Source organism: Palaemon carinicauda, unplaced genomic scaffold (genome assembly GCF_036898095.1).
Source record: "Palaemon carinicauda isolate YSFRI2023 unplaced genomic scaffold, ASM3689809v2 scaffold556, whole genome shotgun sequence".
Taxonomy (NCBI): domain Eukaryota; kingdom Metazoa; phylum Arthropoda; class Malacostraca; order Decapoda; family Palaemonidae; genus Palaemon; species Palaemon carinicauda.
The window spans coordinates 67225-88618 of NW_027171823.1; the positions used below are offsets into that span (position 1 = coordinate 67225).

A 21394-nucleotide genomic window follows, 5' to 3' on the forward strand; every position below is an offset into this window, starting at 1 on the left:
CCACTAGCACTTGGCACTGCACAGACACTAGCACTCGTCACAGCACTGGCACTATTTCCACCCACTGCACTCTTGACCTTCAGTTCTTTAACCTCGGCCATCAGAGACTTATGGTCACTTACCACTGATTCTACTTTATCTCCTAAAGCCTGAATAGCACGCAAAACAGTTGACATATCAGGCGGAGGGCACACAGTAGGTTCGGGGGTAGCCACTACAGGGGTAGGAAAAGGTAGGGGATCATGAGGTGAGGAAAACATAGAAGAGTGAGAAGAACTTCTCCTAGCTCTAGTTCTCTCTAACTTGGAAGAATATTTTAAAAGACGTACAAAATCCAATTCCGAAAGTCCGGCGCACTCCTCACACCGATTTTCTAATAGACAGGGCCTGTCCCTACAGTCAGAACAAGCGGTGTGAGGATCTACCGAGACCTTCGGAATACGCCTATTGCAAGACCTACATCGTCTATGGGAGGGAGCTTGCGAAACGTCAGACATCTTGTTTCAAAGAGTAAGTCAAAGGGTGATCCAAAAAACAAGCAAAAATTCATTAACCGTTAATCTGAGTTTATATAAAAGCTAACTAGCTAATATAAAAAGGATTCCAGTATGCGACAGCCGTTAATCTAAGAGAATACTTCACCAAATATCCATGAATAAACTCGAAGACCATGAGCGTATCCCAGAACGTCTAGCCGGAAGCACGACAGAGGAATAATTGAGGAGGTGTAAACAACAAATGATTGAGTACCTGGCCACAGGTGGCGCTGGTAAGTACACCCCCTTCTAGTATTGTGATAGCTGGCGTATCCCTCCATAGAATTCTGTCGGGCAACGGAGTTGACAGCTACATGATTATCGGGTAAGTTTAATATTGAAAACAATGGTTTTATTTTAGAATGCTCTTCTCCTAGAAGAGCTGCATAAAGATGATGCCAATATAAAAACTGTCACTCAAATATAGATAGACGTATTGCTATAATTGTGAATATGGCATTTGATAATGATAGCTGGCAAACACAAGATGAACCTCAAACTTCATTAGAATAGTTAATTTCAATTTTGAACATTAAGAATACAGTAGGCCTTAAGTAGCCTAATGGCAGAAGAGGTTACAAAGTTCTCTTGCCTGAGTATACACTCGGGCAAACTATAATCTTCTTTCTCTTCTAGTTTTTTTTTTCTAGCTTTCCTAGTTTATATATGAAAGATTTTTTTTAATTTTGTTACTGTTCTTAAAATATTTTACATTAATTGTTAGTTACTTCTTTTGTAGTTTATTTTCTTGTTTTCTTTCCTCACTGGGCTCCTTTTCCCTGTTGGAGCCCTTCGGCTTATAGAATCCTGCCTTTTCCAACTGGAGTTGTAGCACAGCAACTAATAATGATACTATTAATAGGTGGACTTAACACAAAGAAGCAGTAAGACAAGGTTGAATATGATAGATTTAATAATTAAAAAAAAAAGGACATCCAAATACGTAGGGTACGGACATGCATAAGGTACCATGTAAATCGCATTGCTAACTCTCTTAACTTTGGTATTTTCTTGTCATTTAAAATGAATTCTAAGAACAAATGACATCCATTGTCATGAGGAGGTGAACTACTGGACATTAAATATCACCCCCAAAAGACTTAGAATTTCAAACTCCTCCTGTATATCAGTAGGCCTAGACATTTTTAAATACCTGTATGATTAAAAATGAATGATTTAGGAAGGTTGACAGCTGTACTTTACATTGAAAAAGAGATCACTATCTGTTGATGAATCCACTTACCGTTATACCTAAGCTTGTGTGAATCATAACAGAAAATGTTGCAGACACCAGCATTGAGCGATGGTTTGAAGGCTACAGTTCTTTAAAGGTCGCACATGAATGGAAGAAGCAAGGGACAGTGACAATGCCCTGGAGACTGACCTTATATACATATGCTCAGCACCCAAGCCCCCTCTCCACCCAAAGGACAGGGGAGGGGCAGACAATGGCTGCTGATAACACAGCAGGTAGACCTATAGGCTCCCCTCAAACCATATATACTTACCTCACAAGGGTAGCGAGGTTATAGACACTACAAGAAACTATCGAGGTTGCGCTGGTCTCAAGCCCCAGTCCAACACATTACGAAGACAGGGTTGTTTTCAGTAGGTACCATTGAAGAAAATGCCTAATGACGTGAAAAACTGCTATGCTTTACTTTACGTAGGAAGATGACATAGTTTAAATTAAATAGCCATGCTAACAAATACAAGCCTTGACTGGCACTACAGAAGGATGGCAATGTAACACCAAAAAATTTTATGGTGCCTTTTTGCAACTTGCTCTAGGCTTCATTTGCACAAGAAGAATTGCGTACCTAAAGGTAGTAGGCTGGCCAAGGCACCAGCCACCCGCTGAGAAACTACCGTTGGAGAGTTATTGGGTTCTTTGACTGGCCAGATAGTGTTAAAATAGATTCCTTTCTGGTTATGGCTCAATTTTCTTTGCCTACACATACACTGAATAGTCTGGCCTATTCTTTACACATTCTCCTCTCTCCTCATACACCTGAAAACATGAAGATAACCAAATAATTCTTCTTCACTCAAGGGGTTAACTACTGTACTGTAGTTGTTCAGTAGCTACTTTCCTTTTGGTAAGGGTAGAAAAGACTCTTTAGAAGGATACTCTAAAACTAAACCGCTGTATTGTACTCTAGTTTTGGGAAGTACCATAGCCTCTGTACCATGGTTTTCTATGGTCTTGGGTTATTGTTTTCTTGCTTGAGGGTACACTCAGGCATACTATTCTGTTTCCTTATTTCCTTTCCTTACTGGGATATTTTCCTTGTTGGAGCCCTTGAACCTACAGCATCCTGCTTTTATAACTTGAGTTGTAGCTCAGCTAGTAATAATAGTAATGCATATGTTTCCAATTATTGGCAATTAGTTGTCATGAAATTTATAACGTGAATTAGACAACAAAGATTGGTAGTCAAATCAGAATGCAGAGGACCATGCCCACTTAGTTTAGGCCTTACAGAAACGTCCCAACAAAATATACAAAGCCTTTTATCAACTCCTGGACCTTTGCATTAAATACATCTATAACATAAAAAGCATTTCTTGCAAAACAAAATACAAAATAGTTAACGCTACTTTAACATTACATAATTTACCAATAAACTAAAGGGACAACTTTACCGCAAAGTTTATCAATTAAGAATAATAACTTTTGTCTTAAGAAACCATAGAAACTTGAGGTATTTCCATGAACCTTAGTGAAGTGGAGCATGAGAACAAGCATCAAGCAGGTCAACTGAAAATATCCCATCCCTTCCTTGATAGCATCTCGGGACACAGGAGTACGAAGATATGAAATACGGCAACATTACTGGAGAGCAATTTTGGCTCTGAAACCCAGTAACAGTGGAATCATAATACCCTTATATTGAAGACCACTTGGACTGAGGCAACGTAAAACTAGCCTACTCTTTAAGCTGATGCTAAGAACAAAATAAAGTGTGTCAATGTCTGAAAGGAGATTCTTTCTATAGGTTCAAATTAAGGGGGAATATTTTCCAAATAGAAATGAATGACGAGTGATTATGCCGCAGTTCCAATAGGCACCGTTGCTATCTTGGGTCAACTTGGTGGGCGTTGAGGTAGCGGCAGTACGGGACTCAGCATATGAAGCTACATTTGCGGTGGAAAACGGGGAAGGGTGGGCTGTAGCACCTTAAGTCTACCAACCAAACTCAGCTAAGTCCCTTGTAAGGCTACCTCACAAAATTGGGGAATATGCCATGGTAGATAGAATTGATTTTACAAAATAAATCTCGGCAAATAGGTGTATCACATATCTATATTTCACTATTACTGAAAAATTCCATCCACTGCCCTAACTTGAGGATCTTGAGCTAGAGAAATAGATGGTATTTTCTTTACCACCAAGTTACAAACATGTCTATCAATCGCCATCTCTGACCTTTCCTTATGTTCAGATTCTTCAGTTACAAAAATTAATGCATTCAGGACTTGATCATCTTTTCCAAACAGGTAGAAGCTCTGAGAATGGCTGACAAATCCTGTATAAAAGATATAATATTCCCAGAACAAACAATAAGCTTTGCATAAAACCAGTTAAAGTTTTTTAAACATCTATTTCCCTCTGCATTAGATTAAACAATATTAAATGACAATCATGAGCTTTGACTGTGATTCATGTGACAATTGATAATAACAAGAAAAAAAACATCTACAGAATATGTCAGTAGTTTTCTTTAGATTGACACACAGATAGAGAAGACAGTGGGCCAACCCACGCCGTCTAAATGTCTCAATACTATACTAGACACTTGAAGGTTAAAAGGTCTCTGGTTTGAGTTCCAGATTTATCAGAATAGATGCTCACCTGAACGTCAGGCAGGCAAGCCCTAACCCCCAAACTGTGGTGCCCAACTACAGCAGTGGCCTCTCAAGTAAATAGCTTAAACTCCCGGTCCCGGGCGGGGATCCATCTGCCGTCAAGCGAATGCTAGGTAAACTCGCTACCACTGTACTAGCCAGGAAGCTATTAAGCCTATTAAAAGGAAAGAAAACAGGGAAATTTTCTAGCTTTTGGGGTAAGCATCAACGTAAGGAAGCAAACAAGATTTTGAAGTATATGTGAACATCAGGTGAAGTTTGGAAAAATAAAAAAAGAGAAAATGCTTAAAATTTACATTAATTTAGGATGAAAATAAATAAAATTAACTTATTCAATTTAAACAAAATTTATATATAGATTTGATACTGTTGATTGAGGCATAAAACATCTGTTCAAGAAGTGTTATTCATTCAGCGCAAAGGAAAATTCCCCAGTGAAAGAGACACTCATATTACACAATAACTGAAATTTTACATTTAATAGAAGACTGGCATGAGAAAATAATTCTTACTAATGAATATTCTTCTATAAAGGTCTCAGGGCTTAATACATTCTACCTCAAGTTAAAAAACATTCATACTTGTTTTAAATATTATAAAAGAGCTGTTTAGATAAAAGATTCTCCCTCTTCAGGTCATTATACCAATCGAGATAGTCAATGACCCCTTTAATATCAAGATTTTGAACATAGCTGATCAGTGTACACATAAGCCTAAAATGCAAATATGATTGATAAATATATATATAAAAACTCAAAACATTTAATATGGGTAAGCAATAATTATAATAAGTAAAAAGTAAACTTTTTGTTTCTTTTTTAAATGCTTGAAAAATACATTCGACTTTAATTGGGATTTGAAACTCCATATGAAAGGACATCCAAATAATTGAATCTCTCATAAATGAAGTAGTAGCACTATCAATGCATTACTTGGTGTTGTACAGTATCTTCTTGGCCACTAGCTGCCCTTTCATTTTAATCTTCACCTATATATGGGTGATGAATGAACTCCCAGGACCCATTGCTTGAGCTTTATATCCAAAATTCTTGTGGTTCCGTAACCAAAATACAAACCACGCTATTTAATATGGGTATTACTTTCGGCGTAGCTGAAATGACGAGCCATTAGAATTTTAACGAGGGTTTACTAGGGTAGGGAGGGGTAGCTAGCTACCCCTCCCCCCCTCACACCTGTGACTAGCTCACTTTGCTTTTGGCTCGGGTGATGAACAAACGTGTCTGCTCCCAACCTCGCTTATTGACAGCCTTGATCTTGTTTTGCTTTTTCTTTTCAGTGTGCTTGGAAGTTGATTTTAGTTTTGAGGCAGATACCAAGGTCTGACATCTGAAAGTATAAACAATATTAGACAAAGGAATTTAAAAAGAAAACAAACTGAATATCAATCTCGCTTCAACCAATTTAACATCATTAATGATATACTAACACAAGAGGTAGTTTTTTTAGCAAGTGTCAAAATAGTCCTTTCTCTCCTGTTTAGATTGAAATTATAAAACTTTATAAGGAAAACTTATCTAAAAGTATTTTTATAAAGCTTTCTCAATACCTACATTTTGCTTTCTATTCAGAATTGATCCAAACTACAAAAAATTATTTCATACTATAATTATCTTTTCAATCTACTGTAGTTTAATTTATTAAGAAAACTTCTCAGAGTCATTCTAAAAGCAAATAAAACGCGCTCTGGAAATAACCAATTCACTGAATTATGTGTGAAAATTCTGAGCAGCAGAACTACCAAGTATAGAATATCTATTGATTAAATTATTGATATTTAGGATAATATAAAAAATAGCAATAAGCTGAAATTAAGCAATTTTATCATCCATGGAGGTCCGGAAATAGTAAATATATTGACTAGGCACATTTCAAATTCCTTCTTGGTGAAGGAAAATCATATCAACGAACTATAGTCAATTTCTTTGAGAGAGGCAGATTTGCACCGACTCGCAGCGGTGCCCCTTTAGCTCGGAAAAGTTTCCTGATCGCTGATTGGTTGGACGAGATAATTCTAACCAATCAGCGATCAGGAAACTTTTCCGAGCTAAAAGGGCACCGCTGCGAGTCGGTGCAAATCTGCCTCGCTAAAAGAAATGGACTATAGGACAACTGTAATCTCACTCCTCTCTTACTGAACCCTATTATTATTATTATTATTATTATTATTACTTGCTAAACTACAACCCTAGTTGGATAAGCAAGATGCTAATTTATAAACCCAAGTCCTCCGATAGGGAAGATAGCCCAGTGCAGAAAAGAAATAATGAAATAAATAAACTACAAGATAAGTAATTAAAAATTGAAATAAAATATCTTAAGAACAGTAACATTGAAATAAATCTTTCATATATAAACTATAAAAACTAAAAAAAAAAAAAAGAAAAAAAAAATGGGGAAGAGAAATAAGACAGAATAGTGTGCCCGAGTGTACCCTCAAGCAAGAGAACTCTAACCTAGGATAGTGGAAGGCCTTGGTACAGAGGCTATGGCACTACTCAAGACTAGAGAACATTGGTTTGATTTCGGAGTGTCCTTCTCCTAAAAGAGCAGCTTACCATGGCTAAAGAGTCTCTTCTACCCTTACCAAGAGGAGAGTAGCCACTGCACAATTACACTGCAGTAGTTAACCCATTGAGCAAAGAAGAATAGTTTTAAAAATTTCTAGAAAGCCTAAAGGCTTGATTACTAGTTCTAATTATTACCAAGATTGAATTTAAAATAAAAAAAACTTTCCTGATAAAAATTATAAAAATTAGCTACTGAAGAACAGTGACTTTCAGAAGGTCCTCAAAGACATCTGGTGATACAAACAAATCCAAAATACATACATATACCAAGGCACTTCCCCCAATTTTGGGGGATAGCCGACATCAACAAATGAAACAAAAACCAAAAAGGGGACCTCTACTCTCTACGTTCCTCCCAGCCTGATAAGGGACTCAACCGAGTTCAGCTGGTACTGCTAGGGTGTCACAGCCCAACCTCCCCCGTTATCCACCACAGATGAAGCTTCATAATGCTGAATCCCCTACTGCTGCTACCTCCGCGGTCATCTAAGGCACCGGAGGAAGCAGCAGGGCCTACCGGAACTGCGTCACAATCGCTCGCCATTCATTCCTATTTCTAGCACGCTCTCTTGCCTGTCTCACATCTATCCTCAAATCCAAAATGAAATCATAAAATCTCAGTTATTCTATCAAAACCTCATAATGAAGTACTGTAATCAAACAATATGTAATTCAATACAGTAAGCAAGACGACACTTACAATACGAAATGTGACTATTTGTTGACCTTTGCTGCTGAAAATTGTAGGCACGCAAGTTAAATGATGCTTACCCTAGGACCAAATTTAAAAATTTGACTCGCATACAGTTTTTAGGAACCCATTAAGTTTTAAGTTGAGGACTTAGTGTAAAAATGGCTGTTGATGAGAGCTTACCAATACAGGGTCAGTGGCAGTAGTGAGAAATACACTTCTTGAGCTCTGTCCTTGTTGTTAGCTGCAACAGAGCAGTCAAAGGCCTCTAACATAGGCTTGTACTATTGTTCTTCCCTTACACACCATTCTGTAATACAATAGAAAAGGAATTAAGCTATCCAAGCATTATCATTTTTATCTGGTTATTATTATTATTATTATTATTATTATTATTATTATTATTATTATTAGCTAAGCTATAAACCTAGTTGGAGAAGCAAGATGCTATAAGCCCAAGGGCTCCAACAGGGAAAAATAGCCCAGTGAGGAAAGGATATAAGGAAATAAATAAATATGAGAAGTAATGAACAATTAAATAAAAATATTTTAAAAACAGTAACAACATTAAAACAAATTTCATATGTAAACTATAAAAAGAGACTTATATCAGCCTGTTCAACATAAAAACATTTGCTGCAAGCTTGAAATTTTATCCTACCCTCAACACAATAGCCTATACAGAACAGTCACTCAAAGTAACCTATAAGGTTACTTGTTTTTCTAGCCAATAACACATTTCCATTTGTGAAAAGAAAACACTTTCCAGATAATCAAAAACTAAAAGCAACTTACTTTATAAGGATTTCCATCCAGTACAAACAGATGCGATGTTTTACGAGTTCCTAAGGGAACTTTAAAGAAAGGGTCAGTGAGAGTCCCGAGACGCTACTTCTAGGCAAGTCTTGATAGCGTGCTGGGGCAGCCAGGAAAGAAAAGAAACGGCTATTTCCATCGCATCGGCGTCATGATTAAAAGCCATTTTCATCTTGGGGTGACAGCAACCTTACCTGGAATATTGCTCAATTCAAATAAATCATCATAAAAAAAGCCCTTTCCCTAATAGTGTTACTTGAAAAATGCTAAAATTTTATCTAACTTCAGAGAAATTCATTGCTAGGCACCAAGACTTCATTCCAAAGTTACATAGTACATAAAATATATAAATAATTCCATTATTTTATAAATTAAGCAGTAGGCTATCACGCTGTTATCCATTCACAAAATATTTGTACAACCTTAGTGACTATTCTTAACGAAACCGACATAGCTTCAGTCGGGATAGAGCTACACGCTTCAACCTGTACACAGTACTGAACAGCTTTGAGATGAAAACACAGTTATCAAAACATAGCTTATGTTTTCGTTTATCACACTTCTGTACTTATATTTTCTCGTTATGCTATGTATAATACCATTATACCATTATCAGAGATAAGTATGTACTGTATTTTCTAATTTCATGAATAGAATTGCTCTTTTTGTTGCAGAGCTCGTCGCAAGATCACGTATATCGGCATAACATGTCAAATTTGAAAGTATTTTGTATTTTTTATAACGACACAAAGATTTAGCTATTTATACGAAGCTGAAAGAAAACGGATTTTGACTTAGGAAAAATCTATTTTTGGGTGAGATAGCCATGTCGTCCTGATGGAAGGTTCTTCCGGCAGCTTCCTACTGTATAATATTTCTGCGATTGATATTACAAGAGAATTACCGTCAGGTATCACGGGGTTCTAACCCCCGGAACGACTATCCTAAGATATCGTGTATAATCAGGGACGTATCCGTAGATAACCATAGATATCTGCACCCCTAACAGACTTAACCCAGTTTAGGAATCTAAGAAGGATAGATGAGGAGACTTTAAACGAGGGTTAAGCACCCATCCGCTAAGTAGCAGGGTGGGGGGTGGGAGTAGTAGCTACCCCGCTCACTCACACACCTGAGCTATTAACCTAATTTTCTAGGAAGTAGGACTTTAAGATGGACAGGTACTGGCGGGCCAATCTATATAAATAACTAAAGGTTTGTATCGTTAGGAAAAACACAAATTACTTCCAAATTTGTCATTTGTTCCATCACTAAATAGAAACCAAAGCTATCTATATGGGATGACTTACCCTTGAGGAAGGTGGAAGTCGGTGCCAATTGGCTTTTTGGCTTCGACCCGAGAGTTTTCCCCTTTATGTGTTCTGCACATAATTGGTGGAAACCCTACACCTCGCTAAACCCGTGCTATGCATGGTCAGCGGCCTACACTAGCTGCGTGCTCGTGACACTAGTAATGTGACAATCTAGCTAAGAGTTCTTCCAAGCCATAGGAATCTTCAGAGGTTACCAAGACATTACCTAATACCCCATCGTTAGGGTATGGGGACACAACAAGTATTGAAACAATGCTAGGTTACACAAGGGAAAATGGTTTACCTGCAGATAGTTGAGGTCAGCTTTGCAGAGGATACTGGGTGCTGATTTCTCAAGAGAGGGAAAGATGAAGAAAAGAAAGAGCCAGCCATCCTTGAACAATCACCCCAGACTAATCCCGGATAACCTATGCCCTCAACCCTCTGCTACTTGTGCATCAAGGAGCTTGAGGTGTTAAACAACTCGTGCAGCCACCACAGGACCAATGGAAAAAGTTTCCATGTACCTGTGGGTTACGTCTTGCAGGTAGTGGGCAATGAAGGTCGTCTGATGCTTCCTCATGCCCGCTTCTAGTACCTGCGCCACAGAGTAGTTTCATTTGAACGAAAGGGATGTTGCATTGCCCTTGACGTCATGAGCTCTCGGTCAATGTGTTGGAAGAGGATAGGGATTCAGGGCCTTATGAATACAAACACAGATGTTCTTCGTGATCCTCCTCTTGACATTCCTCGTGCTGACGAAGAGTGCTGACACTAGGGGGCAAGCTGCAGATGTTCTTTTGATGTAATAACTCAAAACTTCTTACTGGGCATAGTAACAGTTGATCTGTGTCATCGGTTATGGTACGGAGACTCTCAATCCGGTAGGAATCGAATCTAGGATCTGCTACCCCTGGATTTTGAGTCTTTGCAATGAAATCAGAATTGAAGCTGAGGATTACCTCTCCCCATCTCTTTGAATGGGCGATGTCATAAGCGAGTAGGAACACCGTCTTCAGAGTGAAAGGGCAATCTGTTACCTGGCGTAATGGAATGTAGAGGAGACCCTTCAGAGACTGAAGGACCCAAACCACATTCCAAGGAGTAGTTCTATCTTCCAACTAGGGACAGTAAACTCATAACTTCACATGAGGAGAGAAAGTTCCAACGAAGAAGAAATATCTACAACTTTCAGCTTCAAGACTAGACTCAAGGCTGAGTGATAACCTTTTACTGTCGAAACTGAGAGGAGCTTTTCCCCCCGAAGGTGTACAAGGAACTCTGCTATCGTTAGAATAGTAGCATCGAGGGGAGAGATACCCCTCTCTAAACGTATTATGTCTAGTCTTCCAGTATCGCTGGAAGTATATCCCTAATAAAGAGCGAAAGGGTTTGCATTTAGCGTCGGAACAAAGATGATTTGATCCTACCCTCAACACAATAGCCTATACAGTACAGTCACTCAAAGTAACCTATAAGGTTCCCTGTATTTCTAGCCAATAGCACACTTCAATTTGTGAAAAAAAAAAAAACACTTTCCAGATAATCAAAAACTAAAAGCAACTTACTTTTAAAGGATTTCCATCCAGTACAAACAGCTGTGATGTTTTACTTGTTCCTAAGGGAACTTTAAAGAAAGGGTCGGTGAGTCACGAGACGCATACTTTTCTTGACAAGTCTTTAGAGTCCACTGGGGCAGCCAGAAAAGATCTGGCTATTTCCATCGCATCGGCGTCATGATTAAAAGCCACTTTCATCTTGGGGGTGACAGCAACCTTACCTGGAATATTGCTCAATTAAAATAAATCTTCATAAAAAAAGCCCTTTCCGTAATAGCGTTACTTGAAAAATGTTATTTTCATTGGTAAAATAAATTTTTGAATATACTTACCCGATAATCATGTAGCTGTCAACTCCGTTGCCCGACAGAATTCTACGGAAGGGATACGCCAGCGATCACTATACTAGAAGGGGGTGTACTCACCAGCGCCACCTGTGGCCAGGTACTGCAGTACTTCTTGTTGACACCACCTCAATTTTTCCTCGGTCCACTGGTTCTCTATGGGGAGGAAGGGTGGGTCAATTAAATCATGATTATCGGGTAAGTATATTCAAAAATTTATTTTACTAATGAAAATAACATTTTTCAATATTAAACTTACCCGATAATCATGTAGCTGATTCACACCCAGGGAGGTGGGTGAAAACCAGTGTACATGTATATCAGTAAGCTAAGTATCCCGTATTTCATATTATCAGTTATTCAAAATAACAATGAAATTATAAGTACCTGGTAAGGAAGTCGACTTGAACCATTACTCTGCCTTTAATAAGTTCGTCTTCCTTACTGAGCGCAGCGTTCCTCTTAGGAGGCTGAACAACCCTAAGGTGCTGAAGTATAAAGGGCTGCAACCCATACTAAAGGACCTCTACACAACCTCTAACCTAGGCGCTTCTCAAGAACGAATTGACCACCCGCCAAATCAAACAGGATGCGGAAGGCTTCTTAGCCTACCGTAACAACCCAAAAAACAACAATAAAAGCATTCAAGAGAAAGGTTAAAAAAGGTTATGGGATTAAGGGAATGTAGTGGCTGAGCCCTCACCTACTACTGCACTCGCTGCTACGAATGGTCCCAGGGTGTAGCAGTTCTCGTAAAGAGACTGGACATCTTTGAGATAAAATGATGCAAACACTGACTTGCTCCTCCAATAAGTTGCATCCATGATACTCTGCAGAGAACGGTTCTGTTTAAAGGCCATCGAAGTGGCTACAGCTCTCACTTCGTGGGTCCTTACCTTCAGCAAAGCAAGGTCTTCATCCTTCATGTGAGAATGAGCTTCTCTAATCAGAAGCCTTATATAATACGAAACTGCGTTTTTGGACATAGGCATCGAAGGTTTCTTGATGGCACACCATAAGGCCTCTGACTGTCCTCGTATAGGTTTTGACCTTTTAAGATAGTATTTCAGAGCTCTGACAGGGCAAAGAACTCTCTCTAGCTCGTTACCCACCATGTTGGAAAGGCTAGGAATATCGAACGATCTAGGCCAAGGACGTGAAGGAAGTTCATTTTTTGCTAAAAATCCGAGCTGTAAAGAACATGTTGCTGATTCGGATGTGAATCCTATGTTCTTGCTGAAGGCGTGAACCTCACTAACTCTTTTGGCTGTCGCAAGGCAGACGAGGAAAAGAGTTTTGAGAGTAAGGTCTTTGAAGGAAGCTGACTGGAGAGGTTCGAACCTAGGAGACATAAGGAATCTTAAGACTACGTCTAGATTCCAGCCTGGAGTGGACAAATGACGTTCTTTAGAAGTCTCGAAAGATTTAAGGATGTCTTGTAGGTCCTTGTTGGAGGAAAGATCCAAACCTCTGTGGCGGAGAACTGAAGCCAACATACTTCTGTACCCTTTAATCGTAGGAGCCGAAAGAGATCTAACATTCCTAAGATGTAATAGGAAGTCAGCAACTTGGGTTACAGAGGTATTGGTAGAGGAAACTGCATTGGCTCTGCACCAGCTTCGGAAGACTTCCCACTTGGATTGGTAGACTCTACGAGTGGATATCCTCCTTGCTCTGGCAATCGCTCTGGCTGCCTCCTTCGAAAAGCCTCTAGCTCTAGCGAGTCTTTCGACAGTCTGAAGGCAGTCAGACGAAGAGCGTGGAGGTTTGGGTGTACCTTCTTTACGTGAGGTTGACGTAGAAGGTCCACTCTTAGAGGGAGAGTCCTGGGAACGTCGACCAGCCATTGTAGTACCTCTGTGAACCATTCTCTTGCAGGCCAAAGGGGAGCAACCAGCGTCAGCCATGTCCCTTCGTGAGAGACGAACTTCTGAATGACTCTGTTGATGATCTTGAACGGCGGGAATGCATATAGGTCGAGATGGGACCAATCCAGCAGAAAGGCATCCACGTGAACTGCTGCTGGGTCTGGAACTGGGGAACAGTACAAAGGGAGCCTCTTGGTCATGGAGGTGGCGAACAGATCTATCGTTGGCTGACCCCACAAGGTCCAAAGTCTGTTGCACACGCTCTTGTGAAGGGTCCATTCCGTGGGGATGACTTGATCTTTCCTGCTGAGGCGATCTGCTGAGACGTTCATTTTGCCCTGAATGAACCTCGTTACCAGTGTGAGGTTTAGACTTCTTGACCAAATGAGGAGGTCCCTTGCTATCTCGTACAGCTTCCTCGAATGGGTCCCTCCCTGCTTGGAGATGTAAGCCAAGGCTGTGGTGTTGTCGGAGTTCACCTCCACCACCTTGTTTAGCAGGAGGGACTTGAAGTTCATTAAGGCCAGATGAACTGCCAGCAGCTCCTTGCAGTTGATGTGAAGCGTTTCCTGTTCCTTGTTCCATATTCCCGAGCATTCCTGTCCGTCCAAGGTCGCGCCCCAGCCCGAGTCTGATGCGTCCGAAAAGAGATGAAGATTGGGGGTCTGAATCGCTAACGATAGACCCTCCTTGAGAAGGATGTTGGTCTTCCACCACATGAGAGTAGTCTTCATCTCTTTGGTGACAGGAATAGAGACCGCTTCGAGCGTCAAATCCTTGTCCCAGTGAGCTGCTAGATGGAATTGGAGAGGGCGGAGGTGGAGTCTCCCTAACTCGATGAACAGGGCTAACGATGACAGGGTCCCTGTTAGACTCATCCACTGTCTCACCGAGCAACTGTTCCTCTTCAGCATGCTCAGAATGCACTCTAGGGCTTGGCTGATTCTTGGGGCCGACGGAAAAGCCCGAAAAGCTTGACTCCGAATCTCCATTCCCAGGTAAACGATGGATTGGGAGGGAATAAGCTGGGACTTCTCTAAGTTGACCAAAAGACCCAGTTCCTTGATCAAGTCCAAAGTCCAGTTGAGACTCTCCAGACAGCGACGACTTGTGGGGGCTCTTAACAGCCAGTCGTCTAAATAAAGGGAGGCTCTGATGTCCGCTAAGTGGAGGAATTTTGCAATATTCCTCATCAGACGCGTAAACACCATAGGCGCTGTGCTTAGGCCAAAACACAGGGCTTGGAATTGGTACACAACCTTTCCAAAAACGAATCTCAGGAAAGGTTGGGAGTCTGGATGAATAGGAACGTGAAAGTAAGCGTCTTTCAGATCCAACGAGACCATCCAGTCCTCCTGCCTGACCGCTGCTAGGACCGACTTCGTCGTCTCCATAGTGAACGTCTGCTTGGTGACATAAGCATTGAGCGCACTGACGTCCAGCACCGGTCTCCAACCTCCTGTCTTCTTGGCCACCAGAAAGAGACGGTTGTAGAAGCCCGGGGATTGATGGTCCCGGACTATCACCACTGCCTTCTTCTGTAACAGGAGCGACACCTCCTGGTGTAACGCTAGCCTCTTGTCCTTTTCCTTGTAGTTGGGAGAGAGGTTGATGGGAGAAGTGGTCAGAGGGGGATTGCGGCAGAATGGTATCCTGTAACCCTCCCTTAGCCACTTGACAGACTGGGCGTCTGCACCTCTTCTTTCCCAAGCTTGCCAGAAGATCTTGAGTCTGGCTCCTACTGCTGTCTGGAGAGGAGGAGAGTCAGTGTTTGCCTTTCGAAGGCTTGGGACCTTTCTTAGACCTGCCCCTGAAAGCGTCTGGACGGGTACTTCCTCGGCTGGGGGCTCTGCCACGAAAGGGCGGAATAAATCTTGTAGCAGGAGTATCGGCCACTGGGGTGCGGTAAGTTCTAGGAACCGAAGGAGCAACCTTAGCCTTACGAGCTGAAGAGGCCACAAGGTCATGAGTGTCCTTCTGAATAAGGGCCGCAGACAATTCCTTGATAAGCTCCTCAGGAAACAGGAACTTAGAAAGCGGAGCAAAAAGTAACTGAGACCTTTGACAAGAGGTGATACCAGTGGAAAGGAAAGTGCACAGTTGTTCCCTTTTCTTGAGTACTCCCGAAACAAACATGGAGGCAAGTTCGCCGGACCCATCGCGAATTGCTTTATCCATACAGGACATTATAAGCATAGCCGAGTCCTTGTCAGAAGGGGCAGTCTTCTTGCTCAAGGCCCCCAGGCACCAGTCGAGAAAATTGAAAATCTCAAAGGCGCGAAAGACACCCTTTAAGAAGTGATCTAAGTCGGAAAAGGTCCAGCAGACCTTAGAGCGCCTCATAGCCGATCTACGTGGAGAGTCAACCAAACTTGAGAAGTCAGCCTGGGCAGAGGCAGGGATTCCCAAGCCTGGTTCCTCTCCTGTGGCATACCATACGCCCGCCTTAGAAGTCAGCTTAGAAGGAGGAAACATAAATGAAGTCTTCCCTAGTTGCTGTTTGGACTGCAACCAATCCCCTAACATTCTTAAAGCTCTCTTAGAGGATCTAGCAAAGACGAGCTTAGTGTAGGCCGACTTAACAGGTTGCATGCCTAGAGAAAACTCTGATGGAGGAGAGCGAGGGGTAGCAGAAACAAAATGATCCGGGTAAACCTCTCTGAAAAGAGCCAGGACCTTGCGAAAGTCAATGGAGGGTGGTAACGACTTGGGTTCCTCCACGTCCGAAGAGGGATCATCAAGGTGCGCAGCTTCCTCCTCAGAAACCTCATCACCTGAGTGTTGAGAAGCGAGAGGTAAAGTTACAGCGGTGTGCTGAACAGCAGAATCCTGACAAGCGGGTGCATAAACACTTGCGGTCTCATCCTCAAGTCTCTGTTGAAGAGGATGAGGACTGGTAATGACAAAGTCATGAGGCTGGGATGAAGGAGGTTCTGCGGAGGTTTGAGGAGCAAGTGTGGTGAGAGGCGACTGAAGTAAAACCTGAGGTTCAGGCTGCAAAGACTGGTCAAGTAGAGGAGAAGGTGGTAGATGCATGCGTTGAGGTGGCTGACTCATTGCATGAGGTTCCTGTCTCAAGAGTTGCGCTTGCTTCAAGGGTTGAGGTGGTTGCGCAGTAAGAGATTCCTGTCTCACGAGTTGAGGTTCTTGAGGTGTGAGCTGCGAGAGTTGAGGTGGCGGCTGCGCAGAACGCGACTCCTGTCTCACGAGTTGAGGTTCTTGAGGAGCTTGCCTCGAGAGTTGAGGTTGCAGCTGCGAGAGCTGAGGTGGCTGCCTCAAGGATGGTAGAGGTTGTCGTACCTCAAGAGGTTGCTGCCTCGAGGATGGTCTTACTGCAAGAAACTCTTGCCTCAAAGGAAGAGGAGGTTGTAAGGCATAAGACTCCTGTCCCCATTGTTGAGGAGGTTGTAGCGTGGTAAGAGATTCCTGCCTCAAGGAAGGTGGAGGTTGCTGCACAACGCTGGTAACTGGCAACTCCCAACGCGGTAGCTCACGCATGGAGGTAGCTTGAGGAACCTCAACTTCGTACGTCTGGCAGACTGGACTGCGGAGAGGAGGAGGAGCGCTCGCAGGAGGAGGTGTAACCTTCTCTGCCTGAAACTCACGCATTAAGACCGCAAGCTGCGACTGCATGGACTGCAGCAAAGCCATCTTGGGATCAACAGACGATGAGGTCTGTTGAGGCAAAGCCTTAACAGAAGTTGAGGTCTGTTGAGGCATCGCCTTACCTCTCTTAGGAGGTGTGCAGTCACCTGATGACTGCGGCGAGTCAGAGCTAGCCCAATGACTACATCCGGGCTGAACTCGAGAGGTTTGGACTTTACGTTTAAGAGGTCTTGAGACCTGAGTCCAGCGTTTTCTCCCCGAAAATTCTACTGCAGACGAGGAAATTAAAGGCTCAATCGTCTGAGAGTGGAAGTGACGATCTCCGTAAGATACGCCCGCAACCACCGAGGATACTTCTGTGCGCCGATCAAGGCCTGCCGAACCCTTTTGCCCTTCGACATTGCTTCTCCCCTGGGCTTGGGAGCTTGCAAGAGGTCCCGGACTGGGAGGACGACTGGTACGCACAGAAGTACCCTCACGCACAACACTGACACTGACACTAGCACTCGGCACAGCACTGGCACTACCACTTCCCACTGCACTTTTCACTTTAAGTTCCTTGACGTCCGCCAAGAGGAACTTGTGGTCACTCACTACCGACTCCACTTTATCTCCTAAAGCCTGAATGGCACGTAAAACATCAGACATATCAGGCTGAGCACAAAAAGTAGGTTCGGGGGTAGCCACTACAGGGGGAGGAAAAGGTTGAGGATCATGGGGTGAGGAATAAAGCGAAGAGCGAGCCGAACTCCTCCTAACTCTCTCTCTCTCTCTAACTTAGTGGTATACTTTAGGAATCGAACAAAATCAAGTTCCGAAAGTCCGGCGCATTCCTCACATCGATCTTCCAACTGACAGGATTTTCCCCTACAGTCGGAACAAACGGTGTGAGGATCAACCGAGGCCTTCGGAATACACCTAATACAAGTCCTACATCGTCTTTGGGGAGGGGCTTGAGAAAGGTCGGACATCTTGAATCAAAGAACAGTCAAGGGGGATTCCAATTAAAGCAAAAGATCGTTAACCATTAATCAAATCAATATAAAAGCTATCTAAGCTAATAGACAAGTTTCCAGTATAGCGAAAGCTGAAATCTTAGAGCAATACTTCACCAAAAACCGTGAACAAGACTCCAAAATTATAAGCGTATCCATGTAGGTCTTGCCGGAAGCACGACAGAGGAAAAATTGAGGTGGTGTCAACAAGAAGTACTGCAGTACCTGGCCACAGGTGGCGCTGGTGAGTACACCCCCTTCTAGTATAGTGATCGCTGGCGTATCCCTTCCGTAGAATTCTGTCGGGCAACGGAGTTGACAGCTACATGATTATCGGGTAAGTTTAATATTGAAAAATGCTAAAATTTGATCTAACTTCAGAGAAATTCATTGCTAGGCACCAAGACTTTATTCAAAATTTACATAGTACATAAAATATATAAATAATTACATTATGTTATAAATTAAGCATTAGGCTATCACGCTGTTATCCATTTACAAAATATCTGTACGACCTTAGTAACTATTCTTAACGAAACCGACATAGCTTCAGTCGGGATAGAGCTACACGCTTCAACCTGTAAGGTACTGAACAGCTTTGAGATGCAAACACAGTTATCAAAAAATAGCTTATGTTTTCATTTATCACACTTCTGTACTTATATTTTCTCATTATGCTACGTATAATGCCATTATACATTATCAGAGATAAGTATGTACTGTATTTTTTAATTTCATGAATAGAATTGCTTTTTTTGTTGCAGAGCTCGTCAGAAGGTCACGTATATCGGCATAACATGTCAAATTTTAAAGTACTTTGTATTTTTCCTAACGACACAAACCTTTAGCTATATATACAGGGATATTACTTTATGCGAAGCTGAAAGAAAACGGATTTTGAAGTAAGAAAAATCTATTTTTGGGTGAGATAGCCATGTCGTCCTAATGGAAGGTCCTTCCGGCAGCTTTCTACTGTATAATATTTCTGCGAGTGATATTACAAGAGAATTACCGTCAGTTATCACGGGGTCCTAACCCCCTGAACGACTATCCTAAGTCGACGTATCCGTAGATAACCATAGATATCGTACCCCTAACAGACTTAACCCAGTTTAGGAATCTAAGAAGGATAGATGAGGAGACTTTTAACGAGGGTTAAGCCCCCATCCGCTAATTAGCAGGGTGGGGGGTGGGAGTAGTAGCCACCCTGCTCACTCACACACCTGAGCTATTAACCTACTTTGCTGGGAAGTAGGACTTCAAGAGGGACAGGTACTGGCGGGCCAATTTATATAAATAGCTACAGGTTTGTGTCGTTAGGAAAAACACAAATTACTTCCAAATTTGTCATTTGTTCCGTCACTAAATACAAGCCAAAGCTATCTATATGGGATGACTTACCCCTGAGAAAGGTGGAAGTTTGAGCAATTGGCTTTTTGGCTTTGACCCGGGGGCTTTCCCCTTTATGCGTTTTGCACATAATTGGCGGAAACCCTACACCTCGCTAAACCCGTGCTATGCATGGTCTGCGGCCTACACAAGCTGTGTGCTCGTGATACTAGCAAAGTGACAATCTAGCTAAGAGTTCTTCCAAGCCATAGGAGTCTTCAGAGGTTACCAAGATATTACCTAATACCCCATCGTTAGGGTATGGGGACGCAACAAGTATTGAAACAATGCTAGGTTACACAAGGGGGAATGGTTTACCTGCAGATAGTTGAGGTCAGCTATGCAGAGGACCCTGAATGCTGATTCCTCCAGAGAGGGAAAGATGAAGAAAAGAAAGAGCCAGCCATTCTTAAACATTCATCCCAGACTAATCCCGGATAACTTATGCCCTCAACCCTCCGCTACTTGTCCATCAAGGAGCTTGAGGTGTTAAACAACTTGTTGGGCACCCACCACAGGACCAATGGAAAAAGTTTCCATGTTCCCGTGGGTTACGTCTTGCAGGTAGTGGGCAGTGAAGGTCGTCTGATGCTTCCACATGCCTGCTTCTAGTACCTGTAACCACAGAGTAGTTTCGTATGAACAAAAGGAATGTTGCAATGCCCCTGACGTCATGAGCTCTGGTTCGTGTTGGAGAAGGATGACCTTATGAATCCATGCACAGTGTTCTTCGTGATCCTCCTCTTGACATTCCTCGTGCTGACGAAGAGTGCTGACACTTGGGGGTCAGCTGCAGATGTTCTTTTGACGTAATAACTCAAAACTTCTTGCTGGGCATAGTAAAAGTTGATCTGTGTCATCGATTATGGTACGAAGACTCTCAATTTGGAAGAAATCAAATCTAGGATCTGCTACCCCTTGATTTTGAGTCTTTGCAATGAAATCAGGAACGAAGCTGAGAATTATCTCTCCCCCTCCCCTTGAATGGGTGATGTCATAAGAAAGACCATGAAGTTCACTAACTCTTACGGCCAAAGCCAAAGCAAATAGGAACACCATCTTCAGAGTGAGGTGGCGATCTGTTACCTGACGTAATGGAATGTAGGGGAGACCCTTCAGAGACCGAAGGACCCAAACCACGTTCCAAGCAGTTCTAACTTCCAACTAGGGACAGTAAACTCATAAATTCTATGAGGAGAGAAAGTTCCAACGAAGAAGAAATATCTACAACTTTCAGCTTATAGACTAAACTCAAGGCTGAGTGGTAACCTTATACTGCCGAAACCGAGAGGAGCATTTTCTCCTGAGGGTGTACCAGAAACTCAAGCTATTGTTGGAATAGTAGCATCGAGGGGAGAGATACCCCTTCCACGACACCAACCATAGAAGACAGTCCACTTAGCTTGGTAGACCGAAGCTGATTAGTGTCAAAGGTGTCCAGCCATCAGGTTCGCAACTTGTTGCAAAAATCCTCTCAGAGTGAGGAGGTTCTGGATAGTCTCCAGGCGTCAAGTCATGGCAAAGCTACGGCTTTGTGGAAGATGTTCCCATGGGGCTGCTTGAGTAGATCATGTCGTGGAGGGAGTTCTCTTGGGAGCTTTGTTAGGAGCTGCAGAAGGTCCGGGAGCCATTCTGCGTGATGCAATAGCGGAGCTATGAGGGTTATCGAGAGATTGGTGGATGCTCTGGTCTTGTTGAGAACTCTTCTCATCAGACAGAATGGGGGGAAGGTGCAAATGTCGATATTGTCCCACCATTGCTGGAATGCATCTTGCCAGAGAGACTGGGGATTTGGGACCGGGTAGCAGTAAAGCGGGAG

General features: G+C 42.4%; 1 long non-coding RNA gene across 3 annotated transcripts in view; it reads right to left on the minus strand.

The window, feature by feature from the left end:
- Positions 1-4716: 4716 nt before the first annotated feature.
- LOC137637147 (uncharacterized) overlaps positions 4717-21394 on the minus strand; it is a 30486-nt gene continuing 13808 nt past the window's right edge. For 2 of the 3 annotated variants that reach the window (XR_011043416.1, XR_011043417.1), the window contains exons 3-6: positions 11383-11594; positions 8481-8695; positions 7869-7995; positions 4717-5753 (exon numbers count right to left, since the gene is read on the minus strand). This is a non-coding gene — a long non-coding RNA (uncharacterized lncRNA). The remainder of the gene's footprint in view (positions 5754-7868; positions 7996-8480; positions 8696-11382; positions 11595-21394) is intronic. The other variant, XR_011043415.1, reaches the window with a different exon arrangement.